This window comes from Myodes glareolus, chromosome 7 (assembly GCF_982192425.1).
Source record: "Myodes glareolus chromosome 7, mMyoGla1.1, whole genome shotgun sequence".
NCBI classification, from domain to species: domain Eukaryota; kingdom Metazoa; phylum Chordata; class Mammalia; order Rodentia; family Cricetidae; genus Myodes; species Myodes glareolus.
In genome coordinates, this window is record NC_142032.1 from 8,013,511 (window position 1) to 8,028,530 (window position 15,020).

Below are 15,020 nucleotides of genomic sequence, written 5' to 3' on the forward strand. Positions count from 1 at the left end.
GAGGCAACACTGCTAATCTAGAGACAGACAGATCTCTGCCACCTGTGGCAATAGAGGACCCGAGCTGTGAGTGACAATGACCAGATGACCCACTCTGGAGACATCTGCACCAGGCTGATCTGCCTGAGTGAGAAACCGCTGGAAGCAAGCCTCAGTCAGCCAGGGATTCTGGAAGGCAGGCCAGCCACACACTAGCCATGAGCTAGCCTGGAGCTAGCCACGCCTCTCTACAGAAGGCCCAACTGCAAACACATAGATAGCCCTCCAGTCTTCAGCTGCCCGTCTTTCCATCTGGTTTTCTGAGAGGACACAATGGTGCACAGGGACTTTGAGAGCCCTGCTGTGGGGCAAACACCAGACAGGAAGCTAAGGAGTGAGGGGACATGCCCTGCCAAAGAACACCACTAACAGAAGGCAGGATGTTTATTAGAAGGGAAAGGCAGACAGCAAACAATGTTTACAAACAATTACAGCACAGTAGACACTGTACCAGTCACGTTAATGTCTTCTCACCCTTGTCCTGACCCTGGGAGGAAGACAGGAGCATTTGCCAGCAGAAATTAAGCTCCCTTTTTCCCTTTCCTTTCTATGTATTCACTTGTTTGTTTGTTTCTTGTGGTCCTGAAGATTTGGGACAAATTTTCTTCCACTGAACTACACTCCCAGCCTGGAGGCTCCTTGTATAGACTAGAAAACTGAAAGCCAGAATTTCTGCCCAAATCCACTGGACTACTTATCATTGGCTCAAAGTCGTACTTTGGTGATAGCCATACTTTGCTCTATTGTGGGTTCTCTATCTGGGGTAAGTAGATGTATGTGTTGTGTGTTCCCAGGAAAAGTTCTGTAATATAACACTAACACACTTCTCTTGGTGTTAAATGAATCAAGAATGAAGTGCCTTTGGCTTAGCTGGGAAGCAGCAAGCCCACCAGGGTGGGTGGCTCCTTTGTTTCAAGTGAATTGAAAAGCCATTATTCTACTAGCCAGGTTGATAACAATATTCTAGAACAAATGCATATTGCATTAAGATACACGAAATGCAAGTCCATTAAAACCATGTGTTTTAGGATGCTACATGTGACAAAAATTTTCCGAGGAAGACATAATACACATCTGTTCACCCCAAATAGGGAGCCCACAACAGACCTCAGTACAGATACAACCGAAGTCCTATTTGGTGAAGCAATGAGCTATATTGAAGTTTCAGGATATGGGTGAGACGTGTTACTTGCAGGAGCAGAAATGACTCAAAGACAGCTGTACCACCAAAGCCCACCCATCTGTTGGTGACAGCTCACAAAAGCTGGGAACGTGGAGCACACTGCACAGCCTGCAAGCAGCTCAGCAAGTTGGTGGGTGTTCTTTCCAGGTGCTTCAGTTGGTCTAAACCTCTTCCAGGCAGCTTCTCCCGGGCAGCTGGTCTTCTCACAGTCTTCTTTCCCATCTTCATTTGTCTGAGATGGACTCTCACCTTCTATTGTTTACTCCTAGTGAATCTGGTCAGTTTCGGGGATTTCCTGAAGTTATCTTGTTCACCTGCCTGCTCAAGGAGTTCCCTGCAGGATGGAATGTTTCAATCTTAGAGGGAACTGTTACACACTGATGTATCTATTGTGTGGGTGACGCAGCTGCTCGGTGGACTACAGAACTTGCCCCCAAGTCCAAGGACTTAAACTCCTCTGAACCCACATGATGGAAGAAGAGAACAGGCCCCCAATATGTTGTTCTCTGATCTCTACATGTGCAATATGATACACAGGCATACACAAATAGATACACATATGCACACTCACAAAATAATGTAAAAAACTTAAACAAATGAAATGTACTCGTTAAAAAAATATGAAAAATATGAAAAATGGACTGGTGAGCTGGCTCAGCAGGTAAATGTACCAAATCTGTAACCTGCATTCAATCCCTACATGGTAGAGGGAAACTATTGACGCCACACCTAAAACTCTGTATATGTGCCACCACCCACCCCCTTAAATATTAAAGAAAAAAAGAACAAATAAACTCGTCACAATCAAGGACAAGAACGTGTTCTTCTCTATAGACCAGTCTTCCTCAGCCTATAGATCTTGACCACTGGGGGAGCAAACGACTTTTCATAGGCGTCGCCTAAGACCATCAGAAAACACAGACATTTACATTATGGGTCATAACAGTAGCAAAATCACAGTTATGAAATAGCGAAAATAATTTTATGGTTGGGGGCACAACACAAAAAACTGTGTTCAAGTTAAAGGGTCACAGCATTAGGAAGCTTGAGAACCAACGCTGTGAGGCCCTCTGTGGATTTTGAAATTCTTAGATAAAGCAATGTAAATGGAAAATAATCTACAACTAGAGAATGTCACCTAGACATTCTGGAACGCACAGGACTTCAGTGTGAGCAGCACCTGGTAGCTTTGGTCATTGCTGCTGGGACAGGCATGGCTAGCTGCCGTTTCCTCTAGGAGCATGGCTAAACGCTACTTTTTTCCATTATGTTTGTTTAAACATCTTGGTTACAGTCATTTCCTGCACTGTTGAACTCTAGACTATTGAGAGTATTGTTTTGGGTCTCTCCAGAGAGACACAGGGCACTTAGCTATGGTCAGCACCAACAGGAAGCAGGAACTGGCAGCCAGAGGACATGGATCCCTTCAGGAGATCCCCGTCTGAGCCCCTGGAATGCACAAGTGGTGCCAGAGCCTGTGCCAAATCTCAGGACAATGGCGGCGTCCTGGGTTTACCCTCCAACTTTTGGAAGACAAAGAGAAAAGGATTCAGTTCTTAGAGTGCTGCAGAAAGACAGACAGAAGGTATAACCCATTCTGTGGAGACCCTGGAAGGAATCCAACGCCTAAAATCCACACTCATTATTATTGCAGGCAGTTGCCAAGCAAATCCTTCCTGAAGCAAGCCTCTCCCTTATCCCTTCTAATCCTCATGGACTCCTACATATATGTGAGGAATACAAGCCCACACCAGCTATCATTTCCTCCCAAAGATGCTTATCTCTCTTTGATAGATGGGGAAATACAAGTTCAGAGACCTTGGAAGACAGGACAGAACCAGTAGGTGACATCAGCAAAGTTGCACTCAGGTTTGTGTGACAAGGCGCCTGACCAGTCCATCTGAACCCAATTCCTGCCACATATCAGCTACAAGTTACTTCTTCATAGTCCAGGTACTGTGCTGTAAAGTAGACATAGGAACTACCCATTTCAGAAGGTTTGAGGACCCCATAAAGTGCGATTTATATTAGAACCACACTTTGTAAGCCATAGTAGTAGTGGTGGTAGTAGAGGTGGTGGTGGAGGTGGTGGTAACTGTGAAGGTGATTGTGGTGGTTTCAAGGATAAGCCTTTTTTTTTTTGACTTGGAAGTCTCTACACAAACCTAAGCCAGCATCCTATTTATTTTTTTCCCAACACAATCATATAATAAACCCTAATCACCAAAGGAGGCTTTTTGTTTCTCTTTTTCTTACCACATTTTCCCCTGGAAGTGTGGTGTTTTGAGTGAGAATGACCCCATAGTTGCAAGTGTTTGAATGCTTGGTCCCCAGGTAGCGGGACTGTTTTGAGCAGGATTAAGAGGCCCTGTTGGAAGTGTGTCTTTTTGAAGAAGTGATAATGGGGCTTTCAGAAGCCCATAGCAGCCCCCACTCTTTCTCCTTCCTGTCTGTGGATCAGGAAGTAAGCGCTCAGCTTCTGGTCCAGCACCATGCCCATCCGCCCGCCTGCTGCCCTGCTCCCCTCCATGAATATCATAAACGAACCTTCTGAAACTGTAAGCACACCCACAATTAAATGTGTCTTTCTAGAAGTTGCCTTAGTCATGATGTCTCTTCACAATAGAATAGTAAGACACAAGGCAACTTCACTAACTGCTTCCGTCTGTCCATAACCTTCTCCCTGCTTCCTGGCTTTTCCAACCCTGCCACCTCCATGTTCCCCCATCTTCCCCAATACTGAGTCCCAGAGTTCAAATACACAATTTGTATTCCACAATTCTGGCAGTTAAGAACATCGTTAGCAAGCAACTATGCCCTATGAACCAAGAACTCTAATCCTTACGGAAGTCACTAAACATGCCAGAGCTTTGCTCGCCTCATCTGTGAAGCTTAGTAACAAGGTCCTCGTGGTCCATATGAGACACTTCCATATCCTCCCCAGTCAATGACACAAAACTAGTGTGTACATGTGGACAGGCACACACCCATATAAAACAGGCATGTCTCCTTGTGGGAGGATTCTAAGGTTATTAGCCTAAATTATTTCAAATTCCAAGAGGGCAGATGAAATGAAGAAGGAACCTTGAGAACACAGGCACTAACGGTCTCAGAGAAACCAGACTGTGCATGAGTGCCAAGACTTCGGCAGAGATCATCTTAATGTCTACAATATCACCAGCGTGTGAAGATGAAGTTCGCCTAAAGCACTTAAAATTATTTGGATTAAGCAGACTCAACAACAATCCAAAGAGTGTCCAAGTCTTCCACAGAAAGTTGGGACACACACTGAGCTCTGCGGCCATGACAAAAAGGTCTGTCTCTAGATGACATAACCCAAGACTGCTCAACATTTGAAAATGGCCGTGAATTGAGGTTGGTTCTAAAATGATGCTTGGAACTGGTTTATGCTGTAGGTCACTTGGTTTCTCAGACCTGAGAGGAGAGCAGACATCAAGGAGTTTTCAAGAGTTTACCACTGTAAGCAAGGCTTGTGAGCGGGAGAGCCAAGACCGTAAAAACTGGGAAGCAGGGCTCTAGTGTTGACCATCACACCAACACAACTCCCAGATGAACCCCACATGACAAAATTCTTTGTTAGTGAAGCCCAACTAGGCACCTGGGGAGAGGCCCTCTCCTCCTGGGCAAGACACCAACATGCAAGGGCATGTGACACACTTTTGGGGGTTGTAGGCTGGCCTGTACTTTCAAAAAATTACCAATTACTATCCATCTATCTATCATCTATCTATCTAAATAGGCAGTGATCATTTTAATGCTTGCAATTAGATAAATAGACAGACAGATAGATAGATATCAATACCAGAACAGCCTTGGGAGACAGGTCCTCGCACTGCCATGGCAAAGTCTCCCCATGAATTTTCCCTCACAGTGTTTAGAAAGACACTGCTGAGGGCTGGGAAAATAGCTCAGTCTGCAGTGTTTGCCCCAGAGCCGGACAAACTAGGCCCCATCCCGAGACCCACATGGTCCCACTGAGTCCTGCAGGTTGGCCCGACTTCCACAAATGCACAGAGGCATGTGCATGCCCACACATGCAATTGACTTTCCCAGGACTGAGGTGACTCTAGCGGTCCTTTGTGCTGGTGTCCTTTAAGAGAACTGTTGACAAATGTTTTAACTTTAACCTGTGAGTCTGAGTCACATAAGACGAAAGTATCGTTTTCCACACGTGACACAGTTTTGGGGGGTTGCTGACTAGCCTTTTCTTTCAAAAAAATATTATATTCATTTATTTCATGTGTGTGTGTGTGTGTGTGTGTGTGTGTGTGTATGTAGATAAGAGGGTGGTGAGACACTAGACGTGGGTTCCAGGAACCCAACACCAATTGTTTGGGAGAACAGCAAGTACTCTGAACCACTGAGCCATTTTTCTAGTCCCTAACAATTTTAAAGAAAAACACTGAAGTCCAACTGTGGAATAGCTTCATATACTTGACAGAATATTACACAGACAGTGTGTACCTCTGTAAAACAAAGTTAAGGCAGAAAGCAAAATTCAAAATCCAGCTAATATAGGACAATTGAAACCAGCGTAGGAACTGCAGGAGTGAGTGTTAGGATTCTGCTAACAAAGCACTGCTACCACCACTACCACACACACATACACACACACACACACACACACACACACACACACACACTGTAACACACCCGAGCTTCAGAGATGGAAGATGTGGGGGAGACAGCAGGTTCCAGGCAAGTTCCAGGAAACCCAGTCTTAAACAAAATGTGGAGAGCACCTGCGGGCTGACCCAACCTCCCGATCGTCCTCTCGGGACGATCTGCAGTCTGCATACCCACACTTGCACATGTGTTGGGGGGGGGGGGGTGACGACACACAGCAAAAACTGAGGAAGGAGAAAACTAATTTATACACCAAAAGCGGTCGGTTTGGGAGGGGGCGGGGGAAAAGTACTTTGCCAAACAGCATTTGACTTTGAAGAGCCTGCTTTCATGAAGCACGAGTTGAGCTTTATTTGGGAGAGGAAAAAGCAAAAAGGATGGAGTGCAAACCCAAGGTCCGTCTGGAAGGGCTGGGGCTTTGAACTCGTGTCAATTTTGAGCCTGCATCTTGGAAAGGGACGACTGGGCCAGGAGTGGAGGGCAGCGACACCCCCAAACTCCAACTGTGGGTAGGAGCAAAGTGGATCCCTTCCCGCCTCTACTCCCGCAATGCACTGGCAGAGCTCACAGGCATGCGGGGTCCTGGAGCGTTGGAACCAAGCCGGAGAACCAACTCTTCTACCCCGGCTTCTCGGGTTTCCAGTTTTTAAGCACCTATCAAGGTTGAAATGCTATATCAGCTGAGCAGAAACGTCTGGAATTTCGAGAAGGGCTGGAGCCGACCCAGGCAGGGGGCTGAGCCCCTGTTTCTCCCTCCAGGCACAAGGGCAGCCGGGTCTCATCGGGGCAGTCATGCCAGCGCCCTCTAGGCGGCACAAGCGGCTCAGAGTGCTCACAGAAACCAAAGGCACCCGCCCAGGTGGAAGCAATCTTGAAACCTTAGTTCTCCGACTAGAGTCCGTAAGCAAGAGAGGAAGGAGTCCCTCCACACAGGGCTAAATTGAATTCCTCATCAAAATACGTGTCCCAGGAGAGATGGCCCCGCATTACAAGCACCAACAGTTCTTCCACAGGATCCAGGTTCGATTCCTAGCCCCCAACGGAGTGGCTCACTGTCTATAACTCCAGTTCCAGGGGAACCGATGCCCTCTTCTGCTCCCACCACTAGAGAGACATATGCGGTGCACGGACATACATGCAGGCAATACACCCTATACATGATAAAAGGAAAGAAAAATGCATGTCCCAGCACATCTGCTCCTGCTGACCCAAGATTGTGTACAAAAGCATAAAGAAGCAACACAGGAGAGATGAGTCAGTGGTTTACAACCTCAATTCCAGTGTTAGCGCCCCCCCTCTGGCCTCCAGGACGCATATGGTACACATGCCTGTAAAACACTCATGCACACAAAATAAAAATAAATGAAATTTTTAAGCCTAAAGAATTCCTAAGAGATATGAATGCATGTCTCTATAAATGAACACTTAATTTTTTTTATCTTTTCTAGTAAAAGAACTTAGAGGAAGTCAGGGGTGGTGGTTCATACATGTAACCCCAGCACTTGGGACGCAGAAGGCTGAGGAAAGATGTGTGGAGGTGGTAATTCTATTAGGGTTTTTTTTTTTTAAATCTTGATCTACAGAAATATATTTGTTTAACAAGCACAATACTAGGGCAAGCAATGCTCTCAGCCCTTTCCCCGTGCTCGCGGCTTTCTGATACTAACTTTTAAAAGGTAGGTACTATAGCTAGTCTGTCACAGCGGGGTTCCTGTGGCTGTAACAAACCACTGACGGCTGGGTGGGTAACACAGAAGGGGTTTATGTCGCTCACAGTTTTGGAGGCTTGAAGTAAAAGATTAGCTGGCTCTGTAGATAAGCCTCTTCCAAACCACCACAGGCTGAATCGTGTTATAATGTTTGATTTAAAAACTGATGTTTGACCAAAATTAAGAATCATTCGAGGGGTTGTATGGAAACTTAATACAGTAGGAGCTTCTAAAAACATAAACATGGATGCGGGTAATTTAAATGGCATCACCAAATAATGGAGGAGATGGAGCCCCTGTTGGACATTCACATCACCAAATGAAGACTCCAGTTCTGGGAATGGGTTATATCTAATCAAATTTGTTGGTATGGGGGCCCCAGGGTAATCCTCAAACAACCCAGGCTACTGCCAAGGCTGGTTGCTCTCTGCAGACTGATGATGGGGCCCTGTCGCTGAGACCACACCTATACACCTCGCTGGATATAGAGAAGTTGAACTGGTGCCCCTCTTGAGACTTCACCCTTAGTGGTCAGGGTGTTGAAATACTCTGCACATCACCAACGGAAAAAGATAAACACCAACTGGTGTGGGAAGCCCTTCTGTGTATGTGTTGCCTTTATTGGTTAATGAAAAAAGAAGGTACTTAGGCCTATGACAGGGCAGAGTAGAGCTAGGCAGGAAAACTAAACTGACTGCTGGGAGAAAGAAGGTAGAGTCAGTGAAAAGCCATGTAGCTGCCACAGGAGACAGACACCTCCGCAGGAGCCTGCTGAAACTTTGCCAATACACTATGACCTTGTGGTGATGTGCAGATTAATGGAGATGTGGTGTGGGAAGTCCTTCTGTCTATGTGTTGTTTTATTGGTTAATGAATAAATCTGTTTCAGTCAGTGGTTTAGCAGAATAGAGTAAGGTGGGAATTCCAAGCAAATACAAGAGGAAAGAAGGCAGAGTCAGAGAGAAGTCATGCAGCCGATGCAGGAGACAGACGCCGGGCACCAGACTGAATCTTACCAGTAGGCCACAACCACGTGGCCTATACACAGAAGAATACAAATTTTAAGATGTAAGAGCTAGCTAGAAATACACTTCAGCTATTGGCTAAACAGTTTTGCAATTAATATAGTTTCTGTGTGTTTATTTCATGTCTGGGTGACTGGAAAACGAACGAGCAGGCTCCACCAACAGAGGTGGGTTAGTTTAGAATATGAGTTAGCTATAAATACGCTTAGCTATTGGCCAAACAGTATTGCAAACAATATAGTTTCTGTGTGATTATTTTTGGGTCTGAGCAGCCTGGAATGAATGAACAGCCTCCAACTACAGATTGGCACACCAGCATGTTCCAGCTAAATCCACATAAAACCTGAGAGAACTTGGAAAGGAAGTCTAGACACTGACACACAAAAGAGCAAAGCTTAGCAGCATTCTTTTTTTAAGAAAGGCTCTGTTTGTTGGCAGCAAACAGGAACACCAAGGCTCCTTTAAAAGAGGTCTCTCTGCTTCAGCATTAGCAGAAAAAAAAAGCGCAGTGGCAGCTTCCTGGTTTGCCAGCACAAGCAGCTCTCTTGGGGGAGGTTTGGCTATGGGGCACTTGAATGGTGTTTGTGGGCCCCGGGGCTTGTATGTCCACTCGGGGTTAGGAGGAAAGTAGCTGAGACCATGCCCATGGCTCAGTACTCCCCCCACCCCCGCACATAGGCATGTGACAGGATCAAGTCTGCTAGGCCTGCACAGGCAGGAGAGCATGTCCCAGAGGCAGCAGTGATGTACCTCCACCATACTGAAAGCCTGAGAGGCTTAGTGGCATCCAGGGCCACTGGAACCCAGCTGCTTACCATTTTAAAAGCACTCCTGGTCTGAAAATAATTACAGATATGCAATAAAGACAAATTCAGATGGAAAAGACCTCTAAATGAGTCACAGTATTTGATAAATGTATGTAGGCTTGAGAGGGAGAAGAAAAATATATAGAAGAAAGTAAAACAAAGTCTTTAAAGAGACAGACAGTCATAGATTAAAGGAGTAAAGATAATAAAATAAATATTAAACTTGCAGAAAAAGTAATAGAGTTAAGCAAAATAAGCCACATAAAGATGGAAAATACACAGAGTCTGAATTATGTATATTATTATGTTTTCTTTAAATTTTTTGACTACAGAGAGATATTTGATTCTTAGGGCTGCTAAGCTAAACCAACATATAATATATAGATATATATCAATATAGATATAGATATAGATAGGCTCTTTTCAGTTTATTGCATGAAGGAGTTACACTCATCCAAGTTAAAAGCAGACCCCAAATGGTTACATTATACAAGCTGTGAGGTTTTTAAACTTGTGATAAGGGACAGGAGGGAAATTCTACTCATTATAAGGAAATCCTCACTTTCCTCACTTACGCTTCAGAGAGCCATAAGCACTTAAAACCCATGAACCTTCAGCTGATCGTCCTTAGCCAGCCCAGTCTCTATTAGGAACTGGCATATGTTCTTGTGCTGGTCACCCTGTAGCTGAATTACTTCTCTATATTCTTGATGCTCAATTGCAGTACCATTGCAGACAAATTTCTTCTTAAATGCCTTCACTAATTTCTTTTTATTGCAATCGTCAGCAATCCCTTGGACTCTTGGTAAGGGTCTTCCTACCGTTTCTCTGTTGGATTCTTATGTCGATATAACCCTCAGTGCCAGCAGGAAGCAGGTCATCACCCTTACTTGCATCAGCAAAGGGGTCGAAAGAGTAGAGGTTCTGAATAGCCGACAAACAACACAATCAATTCCTTTTCCTTAGTGGAAACAGCCTGCAGAAGGCGGCTGCGGTAGAAAGCAGGTGGGGGGGGAGTATGGAGCATCGGAAAGTGAGGGGTCTTGAGGGGGAGGTAGCTGAGTCCTCTGTGACTGCTCAGTGATTCCAACATATATATTTTAAAGGTATCTTGACTTCAAAATTTGAGTCTAAGGATATGTTGCTTTGGAAAAGAGATTCTGCTTTTGTTTCCACAGAGGATGAGAACCTGTGGATTCCTTGCAGATTAATGTGGTTTGATGGACCAAGACCATGAAAGGTCTCCATGAACCCTAAAAATACTTTGCCCAGTAAAAAGCAGAAAGCAGTTTAGAGAGAACTATGCCCAAATTCCCAAATATTATATATAAATGTTGCTTACATATAAAGGAGGATATGATATAGAGTCGAATACTTTGAATTGGTATGAATCTTGGTTTATTGATACAAACTTAAGGTCAATTTTGTTAAATATATTTCTGCTCTTTATTAAGGTATTGTGTTTATGCAGCTCATTTAAAAATGTAATGTATAATTTAAAAATATAGGTTAATAGATAATTATCTATAATAGTCAAGCTTATAGTCATGTTAGTTAGGTTTTCTAGATATAGAGAGATATATTTCAATTAGATAGGTATTCTTCAAACCTTTCAAAGACAGACTATAGCATTTAAAATTTTAAAACTTAGGGCTTCTCATGACTATGAGACACATCTGATCTTGGCAGCACCTATTACTTCAAGAGGAAAATGAGCATCAAAGAGGCTCCTTATAGAGTTTGTTAGCCATTTGGGCAAGAAACTGCTCTTGCCTGGACTGCTTGATGCTATGTTGTATGAACTGGACATGCAGGACCCACAGAAAAATGACTGCTGATCTTGTCTAAAAGTAAGACGGTCCTTTAGGGTTCCTGCTTTATGAAAGAGTCTGCCAGACATTCTGTAGGACACAGAAGAAAGTGACTGACAAACTGCCAATATAGGTGAAATTGTCTTTGAAACTTTCTGCTTCATGGAAAAGTCTGTTGGATACTATAAGCCTTTAGGCTGAAGTTGGATTTCCCAAGGATATAGAACTTCTGGTGATTGTGCAGTGTGATGTCTCTGTCAATTCTAAAGTTTTGGAAGTTGCTTACAATGCACTTCCTGTAAACTTAGGTAATTTTATATCCGTTTGGGATCTTTGATGGAGTTGAAGAATAGAGAGTTATAGTTATAGTTTTCCTTAGTTATGATAAAAGATAAATTAGATACAAAACTTTAGACTCACAAAGATAGGATAGATGATAGAGTATTTTCCTTAATTTGCCAAATGTAAATGGACTAAATACTGTAACTATAATTCTTGCTTGATGACTGTTTTGTTGCATACAATTTTACTATATTAAAGTTAAAACCTTCCTTTTTATTTAGACAGAAAAGAGGAGATGAAGTGAAAAGTCCTTCTGTCTATGTGATGCTTTTATTAGTTAACTAATAAAGAAGCTAATTGGGCCTATGATTGGGGCAGAATAGAACTAGGCAGAAAACTAAACTGAATGCTGGGAGAAAGAAGGTCAAGTCAACGAGAAGCCATGTAGCCACCGCAGGCTGCTGAAACTTTGTCAGTAGGCCATGTCCTTGTGGTGATGCACAGATTAATAGAAATGAGTTAGTTTAGGATTTAAGAGCTAGCCAGAAATACACTTAAGCTATTGGCCAAATAGTATTGCAAATAATATAATTTCTGTGTGATTATTTAGGGTCTGAGCAGCCAGGAACAAGCGAACAGCCTCTGACTACAATCAACCTCACTACAAACTTTAAAATCTACATTGTTGACCTTCATGCATGATGCAATAGGGCAATAGTGGTTCAGGGCTATGTGACTAACCAACCCCTACCTGATTGAATTTAAGGCCCATTCCATGAGCTAGAGCCCATTCGCAATATTGATCCAGCGGCCAAGAACCAGGGATTAGATAGACCAGAGAGACCTAGAGTAAAACTAAATACGACTGCTCTGCTGAAGGAGCACAGTATTCTGTTATACTAGATCAGTGTCTTTCTCAGTCATCATCAGAGAAGCTTCCTCCTGCTGTAGATGGGAATGAATACAGAGACTAAAGCTGGACAATGTACAGAGCGGGAAACCTTGGAACACAGTACTAAATGAGATATCTCCATCAATTCCCTTTTTTGTGGCTTAGGGACTCCATGAAAGAGGAAGGAAGACTATAAGAGCCAAAGGGGACAGAAAACATCAAGTAAACAAGGCCTTCTAAACACAGAACTGACACACATATGAACTCACAGAGATTGTGGCAGCATGTTCAAGTCTGGGTCTGAGGGGGGTCCCATTTGAGAGTGGAAAAGGACACAAGCCTCTGTCTCTAACCCAGAGGTTAGGGATAACTCCAACTGATAACCACCCACAAATGAAAAATTGGTTTTCTCCAATAGAGTCTCACTGGGTATACAAACCTCTCTTGAGGTGAGGCCCCCATGCCCAGAAGTGAATGGCCAACACAGAACTAACTCAGTGACATGTTTGAAGATTCGTTCTATCTCATAATACTTTGGGCTTTTTTATCCTTATCCTACAGGTCTTTTGCTTTTATATTATGGTTTTCAATTTTGTACTTATTGGGATTTCTGTGTTTGTCAGTGTGTATGTGTCTCCCTGTCTCTGTGTGTCAGTGTGCATGTGTCTCCGTCTCTGTGTGTTAGTGTGCATGTGTCTCCCTGTCTCTGTGTGTCAGTGTGCATGTGTCTCCCTGTCTCTGTGTGTCAGTGTGTATGTGTCTCCCTGTCTCTGTATGTTAGTGTGTATGTGTCTCCCTGTCTCTGTGTGTCAGTGTGTATGTGTCTCCCTGTCTCTGTGTGTCAGTGTGTATGTGTCTCCCTGTCTCTGTATGTTAGTGTGTATGTGTCTCCCTGTCTCTGTGTGTCAGTGTGCATGTGTCTCCCTGTCTCTGTGTGTTAGTGTGTCTGTGTCTCCCTGTCTCTGTGTGTCAGTGTGTATGTGTCTCCCTGTCTCTGTGTGTCAGTGTGTATGTGTCTCCCTGTCTCTGTGTGTTAGTGTGTATGTGTCTCCCTGTCTCTGTGTGTGTGTTGAGCCTTTGCTTAGGTTCTCCGTTTTGTTCTATTCATGTTTGTTTTTATTTTATCTCTTTTAGGTGATTATTTGTTTCCTAATGAGAGAAAACAATGTGGATTTGAGTGGGAGGAGAGGTGGGAAGGGTCTGGGAGAAGATGAGGGAGGAGAACCATAATCAGAATAATTGTATGAAAATTATATTTTTTAATTTTAAAAAGATTTTGGGGAAATACACTAAAAATAAAACAGTAACTTCTACTTGACTTGCTGTTTGAGTTTCATTTTTTAAGTTAACGAAATCTTGGTTTGGGATTAGAATAAAATTCCCAGCAATTTCTGAAATAGCCCTGAAATATGTCTGCTATTGTATAATAAACATTAATGAGACACATCATTCTCAATATTAGCTATTATAACATCAAAATACTGGTCAACTCTGAAAACCTTTAAAGATAGTCTACCTTCTACAGTCTCAAACATTTAGCCAGGATTTAATTCTTTATGTAAAAATAAGCTGTCATATCACTAGTTTACAAAAACTTGCTTTCAGCTTTAGTAAGTGGCAAAATTAAATGTATGCAAAGGAATTGCTTATTAGGAATAAACCTATAGCTTACTCCCACGTCTGGTTTATATACTATCTCACATACCAGCTTGCTCCAGTCATGGAAGAAATTCTTGTGAAAAGTGTGGTGGATGAAAAGCTCAAGAGACCTTGCTCTGAAGGACCTACAGGGACACGTTCTTCACCTCCTTACCCACCTTTCTGTGCTAGCCAAGGTCCCTAGAGAGACCAGAGAGGCTGAGGCCACTGTTTTGGTCCAGGCTGAGAGCAAACCCTCAGATCCTCTAAGAAGGCAAGATGAAGCAAAGAAAAAATAAATAAAACAGACAAAAATTCTATTCCCCTAACAGGAACAATCGACGGATGTGAAGCTAAAGGCTTTCAAAGAAAGAAATCTTCAGAGTCACCAGGCAAAGCTGAGTACCCAGGGAAAGACAATAAGAACAATCAGGAACACCTCAGTGGTGTGAAACAGAATAGGCTGAGAGATGGCATGCTGCTTCCGCAGCTCTGAACAGGAGTTTGTCCATTGACCACCAAGCCCGAAGTTTCATCCTGAAACCAGAAAAGCATCTACCAATCACCGTGTACTTAAGGGCTGGGGCTCTCACACCTTCCCCTCCCCCGCCACCCTGACTAACTAGTGGACCCCAAAACACCAGTCTGGCTGGGAGAGCCAGACTTAAAATTTACTGCAACCGAATGAAGGTGTGAGGTTCGCAGATCTGAAGCCAGTCTGCTGAGCCGACGTGATGTAATTCAACCCAAAGGCTTTTTTTTTTTTTAAGAAACATTAAGGCATGTAAGGAACTGGCTTGTTGAACGACAGGCAAAAGCCTCTGAGATATTTTTCAGACAGATGGTAATGGCCTTGATGCACATCATACTCCATCATGAACACTTTTAACAGAAGATGGAGATCATACGAGAAGGTGTTTATTGTTTAAATACCACTGCCCTGCCCCAAAGTCAGATGAACATGTGTGCACATATCCCGCCCCATGCT

General features: G+C 43.5%; 1 protein-coding gene and 1 pseudogene across 1 annotated transcript in view; both read right to left on the minus strand.

The window, feature by feature from the left end:
- The window catches only part of Rbm20 (RNA binding motif protein 20), a 190,083-nt gene that overhangs the window by 148,381 nt on the left and 26,682 nt on the right, over window positions 1-15,020 (minus strand). The gene's annotated exons all lie outside the window — the stretch shown is intronic.
- Window positions 10,006-15,020, minus strand: part of LOC125393442 (eukaryotic translation initiation factor 1 pseudogene) — a 31,176-nt pseudogene continuing 26,161 nt past the window's right edge.